At 43.4% G+C, this 24814-nt stretch overlaps 1 protein-coding gene across 1 annotated transcript in view; it reads left to right on the top strand.

The window, feature by feature from the left end:
- Positions 1–24814, top strand: part of CDH13 (cadherin 13) — an 840526-nt gene that overhangs the window by 126118 nt on the left and 689594 nt on the right. The gene's annotated exons all lie outside the window — the stretch shown is intronic.

Below are 24814 nucleotides of genomic sequence, written 5' to 3'. Positions count from 1 at the left end.
GACCAGACCATGTAGAGCTTTTACATGTGCTTATCCATTTACTCAGCACAAATTTATTGAGCATATACTATCTGCATTATTTCATGACACTCTTACAACAACATTGGGAGGTAGCGGTAAGATTCCCATTCACTAGATGAAAACACTGATGTTCTGCCCGGGATTACTCAGCTTGTATATGGTGACGCTGGGAAAGGAGCCCAAACCATACTCCTTCCCCAACATGTAAATGGCATATAAATAGTTGGTATCTTATTTAAAGTTTATCTGCAATTGTTTCATCTCATACGACCTTCTTGATAAGCCCAGCTTGCCTCTGATGCCAACGCAAACGTGTTTCGAGCTGAGACTTGTCCTTGGGAGGCAGAGGGGGCTGTGACTTTGGCAAAGGCTAAGGGCTTCACCTTGTTACCTCTCAGAATGTCTTCAGATTCTTGCAGTAGTTTCATGACTCCAAGTGGCATTGACTTATAATTTATCTCTTTAAATGGCTTAAGTGTGTATGTGAGTGTTTTGTTTTTTGTTTTTTGGTTTTTTTTTAATATCTCAAAAAGCCAGATTCATAGACAGGGACACAATGAGGAATGCTATGTAGGAGAATGAGTAATTGTAAAATCACAATAGTCACATATTATCATTGATGCAGCCATAAACGAAAACAGGGAAGGCACCTTGTTTCTTATGCAAGCAAATATGTAACCCAATTGCAAACCTCTTACATTTGATCACGTTGGCCTCTCACATTGATCACTGTGTGTCAGGTTCTGAGATGTTACAGAAAGAAGCCAGAGAAAGACAGGTGGAGGAAACAAAACCGAGCTCCACTTACTGCCCTGACAAAGCAGTAGGGCACAGACAGGGTTGCTGTGCCCATGGGCAACTCCTACTACTCCATTCAAAGGAGCCTCTGAATATTTGATGGAAGTAGTTAAAGATCTGTGAAGAGTGCTTACTCTGCATTCTCCATCTCTCAAATAATTCTGTATAAACAGGAGCTTGCATATTTGCGGTGCCTCTCAGCCACTTCTTTTATATTGCCATTTGGTTTGTTTTGAAGGAAATTCCAAGGGTATTTGCTTCATGTAAATAGTGTACTTATTTATCATATTAATAAGAGAAGAGGTTGGAGACTCAAGACTATTGAATGAGTCAGCCTATGGTAGATACTCAATAAATGCTCTCTGGAAAAAAAAAGATTTCAGTAAATGAGAGGGAAATTGTGATTCAGTGACAAAATGTTCGTGAGTTAACAAATGCAACTGTAGCATACTGAGTCTGGCAGCAGTAACATACTCACACATGAGCTGAACCCCATTCCTGACCCAGTGAACATCGCTGTTCTCTTACACCATTCTTTTTTTTTTTTTATCCTTGCCCAAGGACATTTTTCCATTTTTTGTTCAGATAGAGTGGGAGGAGGAGAGAGAGAAAGAAACATCGATGTGAAAGGGATACATCAAGTGGTTGCCACCCGCACTACCCAACCAGGGCCAGGGACAAACTGCAACCAAGGTACCCTTAGCAGGAACCGAACCCAGGTCTCTCTGGACTGCAGGCTGATGCCCTAATAGCTGAGCCAAACTGGCCAGGGCTCTCTTACACCATTCTTATAGATGGCAGGGACACTGCTGGGGATGAAGAGAGAAAGGAGGGACAGGAAAGGCTACAAAAGATTCTCTAGGCTCAATAGGATGTGTATTGGGAAGAATTCTGAATTAACAACACATTGTGGCCATTCAGACCTGGGCATCCAAAGTAGTTAGGGTCAGAAACAGAGGCTTAAACACAATATGAATGTACTTCTTCCTCATAAACTAGTTCAGGACAGGTAGGTGACTCTACTCCACAATGTCATTCAGGGACCCATGTTTGGAAAAGACCAAGGGCTGTGGATTGCCGTCTCTTGTGGTATCTTCAGCCTTGTGACCCCAAGTAGCATTTGACTGATAATTAATCAGACCTGTCTTGACGTCCTCTATGGGGCTGTCTTCTTTCCTATGTCCTACGTCATATCCAGCCCATAAAGGACAGGAAGAAAGGAAATAATTATTTTTCTTTTAAAGAATTACAAGTAGTCTTCTCACATTTTTTCATTCACCATTGACCAGAGCTGAGCCACATGACCATGCTCAGTGGCTAGGGTTGCTGGGAAATGTAGTTCCTAGACAATTAGTTATGTCCCAGGTAAATCCCTGAGGGTAGGAGGGGAAATTTCATTACAACAGGAGGACAGTTTCTGCCAGAGCCCTAATAAGGGTCTATTCTCTGCTGGATTTTGGATGAATATTTTGCTCTCTAGGACTAGGTCAGGTGAAGAGAGAGTTCCTATACCAAAGCCCATAAACTCCAGGCCTTTTCTTTTCAAATTTCATTTCTTTCTACTTCCCTACCTTCTGCTACACATAGACACACTGAAGTGCCATTTTAAAGTCCCTTAGCTGCAGTCAAGGGCCCTCTTCCCCACCATAGTTCAGTGTCCCTCTCAAACTAGAAATTGGACATCTGTAGGACATTAAGCCTTCAAGTGACCCATTTCCAGGTAGAGAATTGAACAATGTATTCCATTCATAAAGGACACAGACAGACAAAGGAGAATCTTCAATTATGAGTGTGTTTACCTTCTTCTCCCAGATACACAGGAGTTGTCTCACAATGAAGTTTGTTTCAAATGTAGTGTTGACGTCTCGTCACAGCTCACGTTCACCTTCTCACCAAGAACACTCTAATTGGTTCTCTCTCACAGACAGGGGGGTGAGGCCCCTGTGTGTCTTGCTTCATTTTGTTTGTATTTCTTTCTTTCTAAAATACAAATGGTGGGTTCCTTTGTTTAAAACAACTACCATCAGGGCATTGAAGAGCCCTGGCAAAAAATTATACAAGGTCAGAGGGTCATGCTCACTGGTAGTGATTCAAAACAAACAGCAGACCTTAAAGGATTGTTTTAAATATGACCTCTGTTGTATTATTCAGAACATCCTTGTCCTAGTATTGGTACTTGTTTGTTTGTTATGTGATCATGTTAAATGAGGCAAAAAATTCTTAATTTACAATTGACAGTATAATTTAAAATTGTTTTGAAAGGTACTCAGTTCAGGGTCAGCATTGCATTTAGTGTCCTTGAGGTCAGAAGCTTAAGATGGCTGGTGTTCCAGAGGTGCAATGCTGAACTCAGGTGTCTTTTAACTTGAATATTTATGGTAATTTTCATCTCCAGGTTGTTCAGTGGGGGTACTTTCAAGTCTTAATCACATATTTAATTTTTTTTTTTAAAAGTCCCCAACATAATAGTTAATTACTATGAAGGAGTTTATTGCCATGTTGGGTGTATATCTTAGACCCAAGTGATAATGTAATCTTTTGTTAGTACAGACAGAAAAAATATGTGATCTGAGATGCCTTCTCCCAAGTGAATAAGAAAACAGAATACAGACATGTCTCATAAATAGTTTTGACTGACACGACTTGCTTTCCCCCACGGCGGTCCCTTTGTGAAAAATGCAAATGCCTGCCTTTCTGGGGGGATTCAAACACTCAACCTGAGAGCGATGGGATGGGTAGGGAAGGCTGGCCCAGCCCTTGGCTGCTCATTGCAGCTGTAATAACACCATTCCCCATGGTGTCTTTTGCTTAGTCTTTGTTGACAGCCCAGATTCGAGCGAGGAGTACTCTCTTTAGTAGTTACTGGTTTGCTCCCGGTAGTGCCTAAACAAGAAAACAAGTGAAGTGAGCCATGACTCCAACAGAGGTTGAGGGGAGTCCAGAAACAATATTGATGTTTAAAAACTGAGTCTTTTCAAAATGGTGCCAGTTTTATTTTCAGAAACTGGTTTCACCTCAATACCATATTTGGGCAAGTTAGTGTATAATAACCCCAGTTCCTGAAATTCACTCAATAGGAACGAGATGATTTGTCATGAAAATGCTTCACCTCTTCCATTTTCTCCAGACTACCCAGATTTGAGTGACTTAAATTCCAATGATACCTATGGCAATGTTTATTGACCCTTTACGCTGGACACCATGGCAAGTGATCTATGAATACTGTCTCACTTCAGCTCCATTTTAGTCCCATGGGTTATAGGTATTAAATGCAACCAACCCATTTCACAGATGAGGAAAGTGCAATTCAAAATGTGGATTAGCTTGTCCATGCTTCCGTAACTTGTCAAGTTCTGAGCTCTAATTCCAGGGTTATTGCTCCAAACTCTTCTGCTTCCCCAAGAAAGTTTCCCCTAGGGCTAAAAAATATCTTGTGGTAAAATGCCTTTAAATTACTGTATATTCATCTTTTCTGTTTTCTATATTTATACTTGGCCAAACAACAATAACAAAAGGTCACATTGTATTTGTCCTTTTTTTCCATTGGTCACCTATCTTACTTTAGTCATTAATTGATTGGTAGATAACAATAGCAAAGTAAAACAATACAAATGAAGGAAATAAACCCATTAATTTATTCACTGATTAATTCTATATATATTGAGTCATTGTGTGCCAGGTGCTTTTCCAATGAGCTTACATTCTTGAGATAGAGGAGGACATTAGCATAAGTAACAGAAAATGTACTGTAGGATACAATTTGATCATGGGAAGTTCTAAGGACAAATAAAGCAGAGAAATGTCAAGGTGACATGCATTGAAATAATAGGTGGGAAGGCCACATAACATTTGTGTAGACACCTGGGGGAAGTTAGGGAATGAGGGAGGTAGTCTTGGATATGTGGCAGAAGAGTACCGCAGGTAGAAGATACAGCAAATGCAAAGGTCCTGAGGCAGGGGCAAACCTGGGAGTTTAGAAAAGCTAGGAGGCCAGTGAGACTAGAGTGACTCTGTGAGGACAAGAGTCAAAGGACATGATGCATGATATGAACTAGATTATGCAGGGTGCCATTGGTAAGAATAAAAACTTGACTTTGACTCCAGAAGAGATGGTTTTGAGAGGGGTGGTGTCATAAACAAAATCTGCACCTGGATCTCTCTCTGCTGTGTTGGGACCACTGTGGGTGGGGATGGAGGAAGAGGGAAACAGGAGACCAGTGTGGAACCCACTGCAGTAGCTCAGACAAAAGAACATGGGGTGGTGGCCTGGCCAGGATGAGGCCTTTTTTCCTCCTTCCTGTGTACCTTATTCAAGAGGACATTTACTGAATGACACTTAATTGGCCCTTTGGATATTAACATCTATTTATATTGCATTTTCTGAGAAAGATATGTCTCCTTTGGGAGACAGTGTTGCAGAAAAGAACCCTCTCCATTTAAGCAGAATGGATCAATATGAGCTATTTTTTTTCTTTGCTTAGATTATGATGTTTATTAAAAGAGAAGGGCAGGGATCCAACAATGGTTTGTTTGCTCCATTATTTTAATAAAATTACACTTGCAACTATTGTAGATGTCTGCCTATGGAACAGATGTGTCACATTCTCTCTCTTTTTTTTCCTCGAGACAATTCTAGGCAATTGGCATCATTAGTCCCATTTTACAAATCAGAAAATTGAGTGTCAGAGGTTCTGTGCAAAATCTCATGCATCTGGGATGAAGGACCCTTCACATCTGAGCACTCCAAAGCTGATAGTCTCTCTGTATATTTAATATATAGTCTTTAAAAAAAACATTATCAAATAGTGCATATTTAATACTGGATAATGTGTTTTTAATAGAATCATTGAGTCATGTAGCTGTGCAATCATCTGGAAGGCTATCTATGCTGGTGGTTGTCACACAAGAGCGTGAACCGGAACCCCCCGGAGAGCATGTTCAAGCACAGATAGCCCGGCTCTACCCAGCTTCTGATGTAGTAGGTCTCAGGTGGGGCCCAAGAATCTGAATATCTAACAGGTTCCTAAATGATGCTGATGCTGATGCTGCTGGTCTGGGAACCACACTTCGAGAATCTCTGGTCTACGCCAATTCTATCATTTTTGCAATAAACACACAGAAGATCAGAGAGGTTAATACTACTTTCAACGATCAGTGAAAACCCCCTCCTGCCTGAATTAGTTGTGAGAAGAATTTGAACGACAGAGATATATAACTTACTCTCACTAATGGAAATTTAGAATTTGTTGGCTGCTTCGCTTATTTCGATTTAGAGTATAATCCACGGGACCATCGTTGGTCTCACATCTTCTCGTAATTTATTATTTCCTGTTGGAAATGTAATCAAGAGGAACCCTGCTTCCTCTCACACACATTTCATGTCTCCTGACCTTTCTTCTTTCCTATCCACTCTGCAACTTGTGTTGTGTTTCGTAGTTTCTCAGAATATTCTCAAAAACATTACCTCGTGATCAGATCTGCTAAAACCGGGCTCATGAAGCCACTAGTGAGAGCTACCCAGACCCCTGCTGGATCACAGAGGTACTGGGTTTGCTGCTGTTTTCTTCCTTAGTTTTATTGTTGACACTGGACAAAATAAACTGATGAACAAAATAGAAAGAGAGGCAGAAATACTGGCTTTTGTTTCTTTGTTTTTCTTTATTGATTTTTAGAGAGAGAGGAAGGGAGAGGGAGAGAGAGACAGAAACATCAATGAGAGAGAACATCGACTGGCCGCCTCCTGCATGCCCCGCACTGAGGATCAGGCCCACAACCTGGGCATGGGCCTTGACCGGGATTCGAACTGGCGGCCTCTTGGTGCATGGGTTGATGCTCAACCACTGAGCCACACCGGCCGGGCTGTTTGTTGCTTTTAAGGAGTTAGAGATGATCTGGGCACCTGAGATGAGAAACATCCTCTGTGAAATCTATCAGTCCATTTTGGAGGTTAGTCACTAGTGTCAGCTTACCTTCGGTCACTCATGGAAAACAACGACTAGGTTTTCCACATCTTTCAAGGTGAGGCTTAAAATGAACTCTTCTGCAGCTCAGGCTGCAACAGACCACTTGTTCTTGTTTTCCTTTCAGAGGACTTAGTCACATGTCTCCTGGGTCCCCCGTTACGCGGCATTGGCCCCTTATTTTACATGCTAACTCACTGACCGGCCTCACTATCATTAAGGACAGGGGCTGCGTGCTCTTCTGTTTAATGCACATGGAACCCGACGGAATCCTGGAGACTAGTCCGCTGAGCAGGTGACAGAAAGCCAAGTAGTAAGAGGTGTGAGCTCTGAACTTGGGCAGACTCTTTTGGAGACCAGGTTCTTCCATACTCATCACACAGGGATAGCCTCAAGGTGTATGCGTCACTTGGCTTCCCTTTTGGCTGTTTCTTCATTGGGAAAATGCGAAAATAATACTAATATTTCACAGACTCGTAAAAAGTAATAAGATACTGATATGGCCCTTGCTGGGTTGCTCAGTTGGTTGGAGCATCGTCCTTTACACCAAAAGGTTGCAGGTTCAATTCCCGATCAGGGCACCTACCTAAGATGCGGAGTCAGTCCCCTGTCAGGGGAGTGCAGGAGGCAACAGATTGATCTTTCTCTCTCATGTTGATGTTTCTCTCTCTCTCTCTCTCTCTCTCTCTCTCTCTCTCTCTCTCTGTCTCTCTCTTTCTCTCTCCTTCTCCCTTCTCTCTCCCCACCTCATATCAATCTTTTTTTTTTTCTTCCTCTCTCTCTCCCTCCCTCCCTTTTTTCCTCTCTCTCTCAAATTCAATAAAAATATATCCTCAGGCGAGGATAAAAAAGAGAAGAAAATACCGAGATAATGCATGTGAAGTCCTAATACACTGCCTGGCTCATGGCAAGAGCTAAACAAATAGTAAATGTAAACCAAATATTTACAGGCCCACCCAAACCCCGAAAGGATTAGTTGAACTAAAATTGGGCCCCTAACCCCCATAAGCTGTGAAAATTCAAAGCCTCCCCCTAATTAGATTTCTAGAGGCTTGTATCTCCATGGCCGGTTCTGCTTCTGGGCCCTGGGCCTTAAAGGCTGACTCTCTTTTGACTGTGGCCAACCAGACAGTAAAACTTGCCCCCTGTACCAGGCTGCACTAGAAATACACACACACACACACACATACACACACACATACCCTCCCCCCTTCCCCCCATGAGCAATGTAGTTTTACTGAGGGTTTAAGGATCTGGGGAGACACTCACGGTCTTCCACCACCTCTTCAGCTTTCTCCTTTCTTCCCAACCCTCCACTCCCAACCCTGCCCCTCACACCTTCTTGCCTGAATTGTTGTTTTTCTCCTAATTTATATTTTATTATGAAGAGCTCTTGAGCAACCGCCATGCTTTGTAGCCTCCCCAACGCCCACACTTGTAGAACCAAGGGTCATGCCCAGGAGACCCTTGAGAGGCTCAGCAGAACCAGGGGTCTTGCTCTTAGCTGTCCACTGTCTTATTCACTGCAGCTATTAGGACCCTTTTCAAAACTGTAGCTGATGGGAGAGGGAAACAGTGATGCTGCCTCCTTTTCTCTTCACTTCTCACGCTCTTGTTGGGCGAACATCCCCAGATTTCATGTCATACTCCGGCCCCAGCCCAGGATGGGCCCTTCTTACTCAGGATGCTTGCGTGCGGAAGGGAAAAGGCGTGGCCATGGCTCCCAGCTAGAAGAGGACTAAGTGAGAACGCGGGAAGCCAACTCAGACTTAATGACAGAGGAATTATGGGCTTTAGTTTAAATGTGGTACTTTTCTGAGTTCATTGGATTTTATGGACTTAGAATACACAGGGACTAGCCTTTTCAATGTCCCAATAGAGAATCTTAACTTCATGGAAACATTAGAACAATTTCAGTGTTTTTGGGTTTCTGTCTTTTTTGCTTTTTGCTCCTTTACTCAAAGATATGCTTTGCATTTTATTAATGAACACAGCCTTCGCCAGAAGGGAGAAAATAAGATAAAAATCACTATTTTCCTGCCACCTTTGGACTGGATAATTCCCATTTCATTTTTTGAGAAGCTAAATGTTCAAATAGCTTTATTTAGACAGTGCAGAAAATTAGACATCTTAGTCATTTTGGTGAAAATAATGACAGACTCGCTATAAGAAAGAAATAAAATTAATGACAAATCATATTAATAAATGACAGGTTATTTTAAGCGTGGGAAACAGACCTTGAAGACAAACAGTTTCATGTGTGAACCCGATCAAAAGCATGACTCTTAGCTAATTCTTTGGTTTGAAATTAAATTTTTGCTTTAGAGACATAAAAAATGGAGATACACACAATCCCTAGTGCTTGGCTGGGCATATTTATTCTCTCTGAGTGCTTGTCCTTATATTTAATGAGTTCAGAGTATGGATTTTAAAGGTGTATTTTAAAAGTTAAACCTCTTGAGATTCTGTTTTGAATGAAAAATAATCTCCCAGCATATTTTGTTTTTGAAAATTAAAGACAATATCAGGGCCCGGCGGGTATGGCTCAGTGGTTGAGCATTGACCCATGCACCGAGAGGTCACCAGTTCCATTCCCAGTCAGGGCACATGCCCAGGTTGTGGGCCAAATCTCCAGTGTGGGGCATGCAGGAGGCAGCCAATCGATGTTCTCTCTCATCAATGTTTTTATCTCTCTCTCCTCTCTTTTCTTCTACCTTCCTCTCTCTCTAAAATCAATAAAAAAAAAAAAAAAAAAAGACAATACCAGGCATTGAGATCATATTTAGGTGAGGGCTTGGGAGGCGTTTCCCCACTCTGCTGATTATCTTTGTGGCTAATCATCAAAATGAAAATGCAAAATGCACCGAGGATGAGTTTACTTGCCTTGGCACTCAAGGGGCTTAGAGTAGATCTCTTGAGAAATATGTGGTGTGTCGGAGGGTGAAAATGTGACCTCAGTCTTCAGCAGCAAATTTTTTGCAAAGGGCTAGATAAAAAAAAAAACATTGTCTCTTGTGAGCCAGAGAGTATCTGTTGTAGAGCAAAGCAGCAATAGACAACATGTAAACAAAGAGTGTGGCTGTGTTTCAATAAAACTTTATTTGCAAAAACAGGCAGTGGGCCACATTTGGCTGCAGGCTATAGATTCCTAACTCCTGGTTTAGAGGTGCAAGAGATCGTAAACCCACCCACAGCTCTTTATTTGTCTCAGCTGACTTTAGACCTTCCTGTCAGCCTATGGGAGTATGAATTCAGTTCATGGCTTCAGCATCTCAAACGGGCACATGCTAGCAAGTTTGCAGTGTAACTTATTCTAAGCAGCTGCCATTAAAACACACACACACACACACACACACACACACACACACACCCCACACCCCCAGGACAATGAAGCCCCAATGTTCTAATAGCATTTCCCTTCCACAGGTCCCACACACACCTCAAACCCTGCTCTACAAGGTGGGACCAAGACTTTGAGTAAGAGGGCTAAGTAAATTCTCCCCCACCCCTCAGCACAAGAAAAGAGCAGAAAAGCAGAAACAATGTCAAAAACTCATCCACCTTTCACAGCTGGGTGCCAGCGTGGTATCTGCTACAGAAACAGTCTGACAGACCATAACACAAAGATGGATTTATTTAGAAAACACTTTCTGAGTGTCTGCTATTTGCCCGGCTCTGTGCTGGTGCTAGAAATACAAGGGTTCCCGGGCTGACCACATCCCTGCATGTGTGGGACAGGGAGAGACAGGGTATAAGAGGGAAGATGGAGAGGGAGCTGAGGAAGGGAGGGAGGTGTTGGATTGAGTTTCCTCTTTGAAAGGAGTAGTCTGGTAAGCAGCGGTGTAGTAGCAGAAAGAAATGTCAGCCTCATCTGTACAAGCATGTATTTATTCAATAAAACATGTATGTCTGCTCTCTGCAAAACACCGGTGTTAGAATGACAAACAAGATGCAGGTCCTTCTATCAAGAAGCTTGCGATCGTTCGGCCAGCATGGCTCAGTGGTTGAGTGTCGACCCAGGCACCAAGGGGTCGCCGGTTCGATTCCCGGTCAGAGCACATGCCCAGGTTGTGGGCCTGATCCCCAGTGGGGGGCATGCAGGAGGCGGCCCATCGAGGTTCTCTCATTGATGTTTCTATCTCTCTCCCCTTCTCCCTTTATTTCTCTCTAAAAATCAATAAAGAAAAAAAGTTAAAACAAAAGAGAAGCCTGCAATCTACTCAGAAAAAAAAAGGAATAAAATGAACTATGAAAATTTGAATTCCTAATAGACCTTGAAATTCACAGAAAAGGAAATAAAAATGCAGGCCACTACTGTGAGACAATACCTAACCTCACTATTCATCACAAATAAACAAATTAACAATATCCTTCTTTTTGCCCCCAACTATCAAGCTGGCAAAAAATATAAGCATTATATTATCCACTGTTAGTATGAGGAAAGAGAACTCTAATACACTTTGGACTAGAATCCAAATCGATAAAACCTTTCTGGCAGACGATTTGTCAGTGTCTAACTGAATTTTAAATGGACATTTCTTTTGAATCAGCAGTTCCCAAGATGAGCCTCAACTGTAGAGAAAAACGTGCACATAGGCACCCAAGGACAGGTGTGAAGGTGCACACACACTTAGCGATCAGGAAACAGGAAAACTGCAGGTGTCCAGCAACAGGGGGCGCTCTAAAGAAAGTATCACCATACTGAGAGCTACTATGCAGTCATGGAAAAAAATGGAATCGATTTATATGAACATAAAAAGTTTGTAATAGCCTACTTGCTTCATCGTATGTATATATATAGTTTGTAAATTTTATAGACTAGGCAACACGTGTTATGGTCCATGGAACAATGAAAGGATGGTGGATGGTAAACAGGCACATTTCTCATTTCAGGCCACTGACATTTTAAATTATGTTTGGAATTTTTAAATGGCCATTAAAATAATAATGTGTTATAGGAGGAGGGGTGCACAGTCAAAGGATAGCCAAGGTGTAAGTTCATCCTTAACTCTAGAATGGGCTGTAATTTGGTTATCAATAGAATAACCAAATTCACACTTTTGGCGTTCCTTGGTTACTTTGAACACTGCTTCTTTAAAGGGTGGGGGTGGGGGAATCATTCCTTTCTGCCTGATATTTTCTCAGGGTGTGTAAAGTTGTATTTCTAGTGATCATATCTGCAAATCAACATAATTTGAAGGTCCTCACTTCACAGTGTTTGCAATAAGATTCCAGCATCTTAGCATAAAAGTGTTTTCAGATTATATCCATTTAAACATCTGTGATTCATTATCGTAAATATCACAGTTGTGTGGGACCATATGCTTCAGCTTGCATATATATATTTCTTTCTCTCTCAAGAAATTTGGACTTTTGCAGACCAATGTCCTGCTATTCTACTACCAAATCATCACAACTCCCCAAATCACAGCAAATAAAATACCATAGGGAAGGGGGAAAAAACAACAGAGAGAGAGAGAGAGAGGGAAAGCACAGTCGATCAGTCTCGGGAACCTTAGACTTACCGTGAGTATGTGCAAAAAGAACATTTTCAGACATGTGGGGCTTCCCGCAATCACAGTAGTAAACTTGAGATCCCATATAAGAATCCTTCAATTGCACAAGTTGCCACTTTACATTTGGCTCGTGCTTTTCCCGTGATAATTCAGGTGGGGTGGAAAACAGCACAAAGCCTTCAGCTGTATTGCTTTTACTTCTTCTGGGAATGAATACGGGCTAGTGTGGTTGAGGGGGAAAAAAAAAACAAAAAAACAAAAAAAACACAAGAAAACGATACCTTTAACAAGTAGCAAGACACTCTTGGCAAGCATCCTCCTACATTCCCACGAGGCTGAAGTTAGAGACAATGCCATATGGCATCAGGGAGGCAATAAAAAGCTCTTGGCAACTGGAGGATGAATAGGCATGACCTACAGGGCTGATTACTTTCTTGCTTACATCAGAAACCCATATATGCATACAAGAATTAATTGCGGTGTATGTACGGTAAGCCAGATCATTTTATTTTAATTTCTTGATAAGGTCTTGTCAACTAGGCACAACCAATTTGTAATCACAGCTGGTGAGCATCTCACCCAGTTAGGGAGGAGGTGAGTGAATTAATTGGTTACAACCAAAAAGAGCCCACTGATATTTTTGACCGCCACCTCTTTCTGGGGCTAGCGCTGAGCATAGCCAGAGAGATGGGGGTGACACTGTAGGAGGCCTCTGTCCTCAAAACAGCTCCCAGATTACCAAAGGAGAGGTCATGAGGAAGTTGTGAAGGTGTGGAAGTTAGAGTTCTGCACTCTGTTGTAGTTTGATTGGCATCCCTGATGGTTATTATCAAGCCACAATACCTTGTTAATACTGAGAACTTACCTTTTAGGACAGATTGTCATTGCTGCCCTGTATAGTGTACTTGAGCACCCAAACACTACTCTGTCTTCTGAAAACATTTGTAGACCCTCTCGGGAGTGCAGGTGGCGCAAGGCCATCTCTGCATAGAAGTACTCTAGGTGTCCACAGGGAGTAAAGGGTAAAGTGTTCAAAACATTCCAGAATTCTTCATACAGAAGATGTCCATCTACATGCTGGCTACACATGATCTACGAGTCTTATGAAAGTGCAACCATTCTGAAGATCATGGCTCAAACTTCTCTGTGGTTGTTTCTTTTCCTTCACCTATTATGTGTTTTTGCTGTGATTTGGGGAGTTGTGATGATTTTGTAGTAGAATAGCAGGGTATTGGTGCACAGAAATCCAAATTTCAAGACTTCTTTAATAAAAGTTATAGATAGATCAACGACAGTAAATTTCACACTTAGTTTTCCCTCAAACCTTTAAAGAATGCTTACTAGTCAAAGCCCTTGAATACTTTTAGGTGTTGTGGGATTGCATAAAGATCTGGCTGAGCCCCATGCATGCATTTTTTCCAGCCTTCCTCAGAGCTTAAGTGTTCCCTAAGCTGTGAGTTACAAGGACTTCTGATTTTTGTTCTATCGGTTTTCCCCTGATGGAATTCACACTTACTTCAAGGTTCCATTCAGCTCCATCTTTGACACCCTTTTTAGCTCTAGACAGACTGTTTAACTTCTTGTTAAACCATATGTTCCTAGGCTATGGAATAACTTCTGATATATACTTGGATTCCACCATCCTGAAATAATCTACCGTCTTCCTCTTCCCCCACGACCTGGGGCAGGACTCTACAATAGATGTAAAAAGCAAAGTTCCAGCTTTGCTACTACAGATGTGTGGTCTTAAGACACTTTCTTAATCTCTCTGGGGCTTGGTTTCCTCATCTCTAAAATACCACCTGGATAGGACCGTTGGAGAATTAAAAGGAATCATGTTTATCAAGTGCTTATCCCACTGTCTGGCATTTAGAAAATGTTCCATAAATGATAACTATTATAGGAGACAGACATCAAACATGAAAAACCAGCCTGATTATGGTTTTGCAGAGTGACTTGAAGACCTAGGGAAGCACTTTGGATAATTCCCAGTGTGTATTTGTATGAACCAACACTCTTTTATCTTTGATATTACAGCCATTTACATTCACTGAACTAGCACTGAAATCAGTGTGGATGAGGCCTTGTTAGCATCTTTAACTGGTTCATATACCAAAGTTAGATGTTTTACAAGTTTTTTGATACCCAGCCAATTTGTCCATCTTTGTGGATTGAGTAGGTTGGGAAAGTAACCTGGTAAAGACCAGTTTGTTAAATTTTATGTGGAAAAGATCTTCTCTTCTTCACTCACTGTTTCATGGACAGTTTTTCAGATGAAGTAATCAGAAGGCACAGAGCAGTGCAGTGAAAAGTCTGAGCTCTGGAGTGTGGCAAAGCGGGGTTTGAACCCCAGTTCTGACCCTAACCTTTGCATCATGAGCAGCTCAGCCTCTCCAAGCAGCTTTCGTTTCTCTTCTGTAAAATGGTTGAAATATATGAGGATTGGGGTGGGGGGGCGATTGCTTATTGAACATCTATTGTTTCCAATATTTTGTTAAAAGTTCAATGGTTCATTCCTCCTCTCCCAGAACCCACCTGTCTCTTTCAGGTTTGAAAGTTACGGACCATTGTGTACCGAGTACTGCTTCAGATCATAGATTACAAGCTCTTTGACAGATGAGCCAGTGTCTCTCTGTTCATGATAGCACTCGATACATCTGTTTCAGTGTTGATAAGTCAGAAGCTGATTCAATATGCACTCCCCGAAGACAGTTCTCCAGGATTGCGGTCTGCTCGCTCATAGTGGGCACTTGAACTTATTTCCAAATATTGGGTTACCATTGCTACACTCCTACCTGTCTTTGTCTCCAAATTGTCCCCAGCCCTTCGAAAACCCAACAGCTTCTACAATCTAGAAAGAGAAGAGTTGATCACCCGCCTAGAGTTCTAGGGGACAGACTGAGTCAGAACTACGGGACCTTTGATCTGCAAGACTCAGTTTTGCCGGTGGGCATCATTATAATTAGACCTTCAAACTCTCAGTGCCAACTTGAACATTTGCCCATGTTATCTGCATAGTCTTACTATGTGCTTTATGGAGTGGTATTAATATTTTCCTGAAAAGTGATCATTCTTTCCTTCACATGTTTCTAATGTGTTACTGCATTCTTAAATGTGTTATGACGCCAGGCCAAACATTGTCTAGAAGAACACATTCCAGTTCAGAATAAAATATAGTAAAGTTATACAGACGTGTGCCTTCTAAGCAAGTTTTAGAGAGCATAACTCCTCAGTAAAGTGAGATATACATGCTGATGATCCCTTACTCTGAATGCATCTAGTGGTGATTAGCCTGCTCTTTGGTCGACTTTTCTCTCATTTCTAGAAATAACTTATTATATTGAACTATGATCTACCTGCTTGTCATTTCTACCCAGTGGTGCTTGTGTGGCCTTTTGACACAATGTAGAAATGGAACACCTATCCTTCAAATGGGCACCCCTCTAGCCCTGGCCAGTTTGGCTCAATGGTTAGAGCATTGGCCTGTGGTCCAGAGAGACTCAGGTTCAGTTCCCGCTAAGGGCATGTACCTCGGTTGCAGTTTGTCCCTGGCCCTGGTTGGTAGTGCGAGTGGCAGCCACTCGACGTGCCCCTTTCACGTCGATGTTTCTCTCTCTCTCTCTCTCTCTCTCTCTCTCTCTCCCCCCTCCCACTCTATCTGAACAAAAAATGTCCTCGAGTGAGGATTAAAAAATGAAAAAGAAACAAAAGGGCATTCTTCTAAAGGATTGTGTGCCCCAACCGTCTAGGTTCTGAATATGTCATGAAGGCAGATAAGACACCTTATTTATCTTTATGTTGGCATTCATTCCTTACTGCCTACCATCTTGCACATTGTAAGTGAACAAATGATATTTGTATGGGATAATGGATGAATATGTTAAGATTTAGAATAATAGAATTTCAGAGTGTACGAGACAGCATCCAGGGCTAGAATCTCTTCCACAACATCTCTGCTGAAGTCATTTAGGTTTCCACTTGAAAGTACCCCGTGACAAGCACATTTTTCATTCAGAAAGAACTAGACTTTCCAAACAGTCCTGGATCTCTGCAGGCTTTTCCAATATTTGGACAGTAAAGAGGCCATGCAAATAGTAATGTCTGCACTGCACCTGCGTTTAACCCCCACCTGCACAATTGTAGGGCTTCAACCTGCCCTCCTCTCTTGACTCTTATTCCAGTTATCTCTGGAAGATCCCAGGGAATCTCTCACGCAAACTCACAAATGATTCTTCCCTGACCTCTCCTTCTGGCCTCTTTATTGATGAGTGGTTGTGGGAGGCTCTTGAAGGTGAGCCTCCCCATTGCCCTCTGTGGGAAGGCTGCTTCTCATGGTTTATCTCAAAGATCCCGGAAGCTGTGAACCCTTCACAATGCCAAAGACCATAAGCTCCTTTAGTCTTCCCTGCACCGTCGCAAAACCAAGCTGTGTTTCATTCAGAAATGGGACCAAGCCACCATTCACCACAATCATTTGTAATTAGGAAGCAGAGTGACGGTGCCCGAGATGACCTAGATCACCTGCGGCCTGCGAATCTTTGAGCGTGTGTGTATATTGCTTATTTGCTCCCTGGACTACGGACCCATGGGGCTGGGCTAAGAAACCGATACTGTGTTCTCCTCTCCGTCCTCCTTCTGTTTCTGTGTCTCTCTAGGTGTTTACACAGAGGTTGCCCTCTTTAAAGGTCCCTTCCTCCCTGTGCAAACCTGCTCGTGCAGTAGAGAGGTACTTGGGAAATCACAGGGCTGCCAGAGCATCAGACGTAATCAGGATCTGAATCTCCATTTAGGCTCAGCCAGAACACTCTGCCACGCTCTGTCTCCAGACAACTCCAGCAGCGAGACCAAATATCTTCAAAGTTGTAGGAGAGCTCATCTCTCTTCTCATTAACCTACCCTGCTGACAGTCATAGGGAGGGAGACATGTGTGCACATAATTACTCGATAAATCAAAAACTAAGGGCTCTGGATGAGACATGAGCTGGTAACATAAAAAAACGGAGGGGGGGGGGGTCTCAATAAATCTGAGACTTAGTGGTTCTCAAAGTTGCTGACTTGGTGATTTCTGTTTCACTGATCAGGGTTTCCAACGGACTCGTTCAAATATGCACATGCGTCTGGGACGTCATTCTCAGTTTCATTTGAGGAGTTTCAAATGTACTCAGCTGCCAAGTTGCAGGTCTGCTATTTATTCATTCCACAAACAGGGAGAATGTGTGCTGCTTGGGGCGCTAAGCTATATAAAGTAATTCCAATTCGAAACACAAATTCGCAGTGACTGTAACCACCACAGGATAGATGACGGGATGGACAGACTTCTTTCAGGAGACAACCTACCGTGTTTTAAGAAACTGGTAGCAAGGGGAAAACGTAAGATCTTGACAGAAAGGACGGGATGCAGAGCTAGCAGCTCAGGTTTTAACGGCAGGCAGAGAGAATTCCCTGCAAACAGAGCAGGTTCTGTCTTTTTCCAAGAGGAAGCATTTAAGAGCTGACATGGCAAAAATAGGCATCGGCTGAAGATCACGGGACAGAATCATTCACTGCATCTTCGGCGGACATGCCAGAATTAAAACTCTACTTTATCTAAGTTGAAAGTGACCCATGATGTGGTATTAAGCCCCTTTCATATGCACTCTGCATCTACCAAATGTCCAAAGCCTGTGGAGGTGAAATGCGGTCCTGGGTTAATCAGTCACGGTTAGGAACACACCCAGGGCCTTGCAGAAACTCTGTGGGTGTCAGCACTGACTCCAGGCCACACAGGGAGCACAGGACACAGTGCAAGGTGTTCTAGAATCAGGGGGTAGAATGAATCAAGGCTGGAGGACGTGCCGACTGTATCATCAAGGGATCCAGCCCCGTGTGGGTAGAACTGAACAGATGTTCATGAGAGCTTGATTGACCATATGCTTCAGAAACGAGGGTATTCGGGGAAGCCACAGAAATGCTCTCTGTTTCTCTCACTCGGGCAAGTCTGAGGAGCCTCTGGACTCAGCCCTGCTGGTGCCAGTGGGATACTGAAGATGTGAAAAACAATTAAGTGACGGTCTGTATCCTGGGGAGAGTCCATCTGATGTTTCTGAACTGAGTACTACTTCAGTTGTCAGAAAAGCGTGGCTTTCCGCGCCCCAGCCAAGACTTTGCAGATCAACCAGGACGCAGGCCCTTCCTGCTGATCGAGCAATTAAATCCTGTTTTACTAAGTAGGCCAGGAGAGCTGGGATATCTGGTACAGTCTGAGGGAGAGCAAAGCATTTACATTTTCCTGCGCGGTCATTGTCTGGCCTCTGTGGTGTGCTGGAGCCAACTAGTACGTATACTCCTGAGAGCTGATTGGGAAGCTTTTAGAAAATGTGCAAGCCAGTTGAAAGCACATTGCAAGCTGACATCAGCTGTGTTTAGAATATTTACACCATAGGCATTGGCAAATGCTACAAATCAGGACTTTTTCAATTATGAGCGTACTGCTGAAACAAAGCCGCTCTCTTCTGTGTAAGAGTTTGCATTCCTAGAAGTTATCCAAGCGTATCTGTCTGTGGCAGGGATATAATTCCCGGGATGATGGGTTCAGAGCCCATGGTCCTACTGTGCATCACATACAGTATCCTCACAGACATGTACAAGTCGGTTCTGACCACTGACTCTGAGGGGCCCTACAACTTATGTGTCGACCAGCTTGCAAGTCTCTACGAATACATACATATAATGTATATAGGACCATTTGCCCATCTAAGATGTGAACTGTATAGATCACAGATTGACCCAAAACAGTTACAAGAAGAGCCTAAATCCCATATGTTAGTTTATACCTATGTACAGGAGCAGGACTACTCTATATTTCTCAGATAAATTTAAATCCATCAGCATTTTCATATTTCCTGGTATCATAATACAGCTTAATTTGCTCCCTTGACACATTCCGAAATGGTAATAAATCCATGCCTTTTGGATGTTCATCCGTAAGAACCACATTCAAAAGAAAGAAATGAGAAAGCATAAAATCAAGGTCAGGAAGATTAAACCCCTTAATTCACGTGCCAAACTTCCCATTTCAATTGTGGTTTTGTCTCCCAGCTAAAGTTTGTCTTTTTGTGACATTTGCATTAAGCCCAGAGGACATTTCGAGTGGAAACACGCTGAAAGCGTAATTGAAACACTGAGTGGTGCCATTTGTCTAATTTGCATTTTTCCCCCAGGTGGGGAGTTTTCACTTCCTCCCTTCTCCTCCTGGGGTGTTCAAAGATTATCTCCAAGAATGATGTTGTGCAATTGATTCCAATAAATCCCCATGTACAATATATTATATGAATAATTTTTATATCCAGAAGCTATTTTAAATGCCACAGTGATAAACTACAGAAGGAAGTCCTTTGTAGGTTCGCCCTGGTACAGATAGTTCATTTCCCCCTCAGACAGTGGTTCTGAATATCTGTTCACAAGTTTAATTGTTTGCTAGAATTTTCCTTTCAATTATTCTCATGGAGTCACTCTGAGCTACTTAGGAGGTGGTCTCTATAGAAGCAAATATTTTTAACATAGATAGACATAAATGATTTTATATTGTCCTTAATATGTTCCATGCACTGGCTCAACCTCTTTTTAAAAATTTGAGACTCATGGATGTATTGTGTCCATAAAGTGAATAACAGGAGACAGGGATCCAGGGTTGATGCTGGTGGTCGTGCCCTTTGATAGGAAAGTTAAGGTGGTATTATAATTGCTATGAAGTAGAGTCTTTTTTTTTACTCCTCCAGGAGAAAAAGAGAAAATAACAGTGAGGCACCGTCTTTCTTTTTTGATTAAATAGTCTTCATAGATCTCAGATTTGTTCTTTATATATTGCCCAAATTGCATGGTCTAGATTTGTGCCTTTTCTAAGGTTGGTGTCTGTCTCAAGCCTACATTATTTAAGTTAGATTTGTCGTTTAAAATATCAGAAACCCTCCTAGAATATATCAGAGCCCTCGTTCCGAGAGTATAAACCAGAGTAGGGTGGAGCCAGGGAAAGACGAGGTGTAACTGGAGGTTGGATGGAGAGGGATTTAGCCCAGGCCCTCACTTAGGGAGGGTGGAGTGCACAGCCCCCGGAGGGTTTTGGGAATTTCAAGGACAAATATATGTCTTTCTTTGACTCCTTAGATTCATTTCACATTATTTAAAAAAAAAAATACATCTGGCACATTCAGCACATATTTATATAGATTATCTTCAAATAAACGTAGAAATAAGCAAAGTGATTCAATTAAAAGGAAGATATTCAGTGAATAATAGATCAGGTATGAAAACACGGCAACATTGTGAGGCTGAAAATGGAGTGACGGATCAAGGGACACATGTGTCTGGGCAGACTAATAGCACAGGCTGGGCATATGGCCTGAACCTCATCCAGCCTCACTCAGTCTGCTTCCAGAGAAGAAAAGAAGTACCTACCTCACGTTGACAAGGCAAAGATGCATTGCAGTCATGAGGGTAACTCTTCGTGTAGCCATTCTTTTGGGAAAAGTAATACCTTAGCTTTGTAGGAAGTTATCGTTTTTTTTAATCTTCAGCCGAGGATATCTTTCCATTTATCTTCAGACAGAGTGGGAGGGGGAGAGAGAGAGAAACATTGATGGGAGAGAGACACATCGACTGGTTGTCACCCACACGACCCCAACAGGGGCCAGAAATGAACCGCCACGGAGGTACTTGCCTTTGGCTGGAATCAAACCCGGGACTCTTTGGTCCCTGGGCTGATGCTCTAACCACGGAGCCAAACTGGCCTGGGCTGTAGGAGATTATCTTTCCAAATAATCCATTTGAAGAATATTGAACAAAACCGTGATGAATCTACTATGGGCTGGGCGCCGTGATTTTACTCCTTTGATGGTATTTTTCCTTCACAACCTGGCACGTGATATAAGTAGGACTTTGCCAAGACAAGTGGGAAGTGTTCAGAGATGGGCCAGGCTGGGTCAGAGTCGTCCGCCTCATTTCTTTAACCTCAGCAGAGATGCCCATAGTAACCATCTCCATGGTAACTGCACACAGCCAGCGGGCTGGAGCACAGGTACCTGACTAGAAAGAGGTGGAAGGACCCAGGAGGCAGGTGGAAAAGCAGCCGGAAGGACGAAGCTATATAGGAAAAGGAAAAGGTAGTTTCTTTCATGCCCAGAACTACAGGAATAACGGAGATAATAACGCTTACGCCTGGAGCACCGAGCCCTGTTCTAAGTCCTCTCTGCAGGCACACAGGATCCTGTTTAATGCTCACCAAAGGAATGACAGCACCTGTGAAGGAGGTACTAGTATTTGGCCCATTTTCCAGATGAACACACTGAGGCATAAAGAGGCTGGGTGGTTTGCCCAAGGTCCCAGTGCTGCTCGCTACACATGAGCCGGGACCAGAAAAGGGCTTAGAGATCTACCATTAAAAACCACCATTTCTTAGGGCATGAGGATAGCAGTCCTGGGCGTGCAAGTTCTTCAGCCTCCTCTCTGTGCCAGGGGAGGCTGGGAAATGTGGACGCCTGGCATCTTGACAAGCAATTCATTGTCCCAGGTCCTGGTTCTTGACCCTGGTTGCATTAGATTCATGAAGGGAACTTTAAAACGATACCAGTGCCAGGACCGCCCCCCAGCCCAAGTATATTGGAATCTCGCGGGGGGGGGGTTGGGGGGGTTGGGAAAGTGCTGTTATTCTTCTTAATGATCTTCAGGTGATTATCAGAGCCTTGCAAAAGAATCACAGTCTAAAGCACCTGCTCCTGAATTGGTAAAATATGTCTAAGATAGAAACACCCAATGACGCAACCCTGTTTGATACAGCAAGTTAGAAAGAAGCTAGATTGTACTGAGTGGGCACAATGTGGCAGGTCCTGAATGTAGGTATGGTCTCTCATTCTGCTCTGGTACCTCTGAAGACTCTAGAGGGATTAATGAGAGTCCGAGAGGGGTGGGATGGGGGACCTGCCCTCTTCCCTCTCGTTTATCCATTCCTGGGAAATGGGTATGCTGAGAGCTGGAACTGTGGAGGTAGACAGATCTGACCAGGGACAGGTTTTTGCCTTTTCCAGATGTGTGACGTTGAGCAAGTCAGTCAATCTCCCCAAGTCTCAGTCCCTCTTCCGGTAAAATGGGGATGATGCTGATAGGTTGTGCATTGTAGTGTGGCTGTATGGCCCCCAAAGGAGTGGTGTGGGTCCTTGGAGAGAGGCAAAGTTGTACTGTGTGTGTGTGTGTGCGTGTGTGTGTGCAAAGTACAGACATGCATACAGTTAGTAGGCAGATATGCAGGGACGATAAAGTAAACAGAAATCTGTGGCGTTCAAGTCTCGTGAGAGGAGTTGCACTAGGGGAAAATAACCTCAAAAGACTTGGCGTGGGGGCAGATAACTTTTAAAAGGGGGCAGTGCTGCTGCGGGTCAGAACTGCCCTGAGGCTAAAAGGGAGACTGAATGCACGGCCCTTGGCACAGAGACAGTAAATGGTAGCCGTCCCCATTATTTTTCAAAGCATTTCATTCATTCAACATGTACACACTGATCCCAGCTGTCCTTCAGGACTGTGTGAAACTTTATTGGAATTAAGAAGAAAGGAAAGCTACCACCCCTGACTTGACCAATGAGCTCAGCCAACGCTAAGTGAGCACAGGAGGCCACGGGCTCTCCTGAACAGACGTATTCAGAGACAGGAACTTAGGGGAGACCGTGGTTGAGTCCCTCCTCTCCTACTGTCTCCACCACTGGGCTCAACCAAGACAGTAGGAGACTGGGGGCCCTCATTCCAAATTCTGGCCTTGCCTACAGCATCTCCTGTTCCCAGGGTGGAAGAGGGCCCCCCGATATACCCCCACTAGAGCATCAGGTTGTCCTTGGAGAGTGCAGGAGTCCAATGGGAGCGTTGCTGACAGGCTCATGTATGGAAAAGCATTCTGGCCATTGTGGGAGATGGAGAGATGAATCAAAGAATGAGATTCAAGGTCTACCTTTGACCCTGGTGGGAAGAGCAGATACATAAAGAGGACATATTGATGGAACGTGATATTCAAAGCCCTCTGTGCAGGAAACTCTGGGAACACAAAGAGGGTGTGCGGAGAAGTTGCCCGGGTTGAATCTTAAAGAATGACTGAGAGTTAATAGGGTGAAGAAGGTAGAAAGTGCCTCCTACACAGAGGGATCAATGTGAGGATGAAAGCGGAGCAGAACAGGAGATGTAGGGAGACACAGGTGTGGGCACATGTAAAGTTTAGAGGGAGGACAGAGGCTAGAGGGGAGGCCAGGGGACAGACCAGATATGGAGGACCTTGGGTGCTGGTTTGCAGTGGGGACCTGCAGTTGTATGAGACTCAGATAGAAGCAAGTCAGTTCTATAGCTGTAATGGAAGAGTTCAAAGGTTTGTTTAAGAAATGTCCTTATGTGGCGTTCAGATCCCATATTGTCTAGGCCTGGCTTATCTCCACCTTCCCTTCCTTGCCTTCTTCCTTGCTCTCTGTGCCCACCTCACTGGCTTATTTACAGTTCCCTGAATGCCACAGGACCTTTGCACATGTTATGATTCTATCTGCCTGCAATAGGTCCCTTACTACTTACAAGGTTTTGGATTAAGTTCTGTAATCCAAGCAACTAGCACGACGTAGGCTCTCAGTAAACATTTGTGGAAGAAATGAAAGAAAGAAGAAAGGAACAATGGAAGAAAGGGAAGAGATGAAAGAAGAAAAGAAGTGAGGGAAGGAGGAAGAAAGGGAAGAGGAAAAAACAAAGAAGGAAGGAAGAAAGAGAATTAGGTGTGAAACTAGAACCCCACAGACTTTTGTATACTTGTCCCCACCTCTGCCCAGCTGAGACTGCCTGCCCAGGGACCAGGTGCAGAATCAACATCTTGGCAATTCAGGCAACAAGTTCCCAGGGGGTCCTGTCAATTGAGCAGCGTGTCTCCAGTGCCTGAATGTTCATTGACAGCTCCATAGAAAGCCACTTTCTGGTCTCTCCTTCATAGCTCATACCCACAAACAAAACCAGGCATGCCCCATTGCTCTTGGCTCACGAGATGGCCAGAGGAAGGGAGCCAGTGTTGAGAACTGCAGATCCCCAACAGTCCTCTTGTGTGTCCACACAGAGGTGACCCGAAAGCTGACTTGGCAGCCAGGAAAGGTTCTGAAGCCCTGAACTTCCCCCGAAGTTCTTGGAGGAACCTCCAGGCAACACCACGTGATGCGCTTCTGGGCTGGGTGGGAACTTGGGAGCAGGTCTGAGCTAGCTACTCAAGTCATTACATTCGGGTTCTGATGGGATTTCAGGAGGGATCTATCATGAGGTTTTGCCTGTTTTGAGAATGTGTTGTGGTGAAAAGCCAAGGGACCATGTTTCAAATCCTGGTTTTGCAAACGGCCTGTGGGCACCTCTTGGCCCTCTCCTAGCTGCTGTGGCCTGATCTATAATCTGTCGGGGGAGGGAATCAAACGCGTGCCTCGTTCATTGTTTCTGTAAAGATTAAATAAGATACACTGCTTAGCACCAAGCCTCACATGTGGGAAG

This window comes from Molossus molossus, unplaced genomic scaffold, assembly GCF_014108415.1.
Source record: "Molossus molossus isolate mMolMol1 unplaced genomic scaffold, mMolMol1.p scaffold_m16_p_21, whole genome shotgun sequence".
NCBI lineage: Eukaryota > Metazoa > Chordata > Mammalia > Chiroptera > Molossidae > Molossus > Molossus molossus.
Note: the sequence above shows the minus strand (reverse complement) of the source record. Positions and strands in the feature narration are given on the sequence as shown.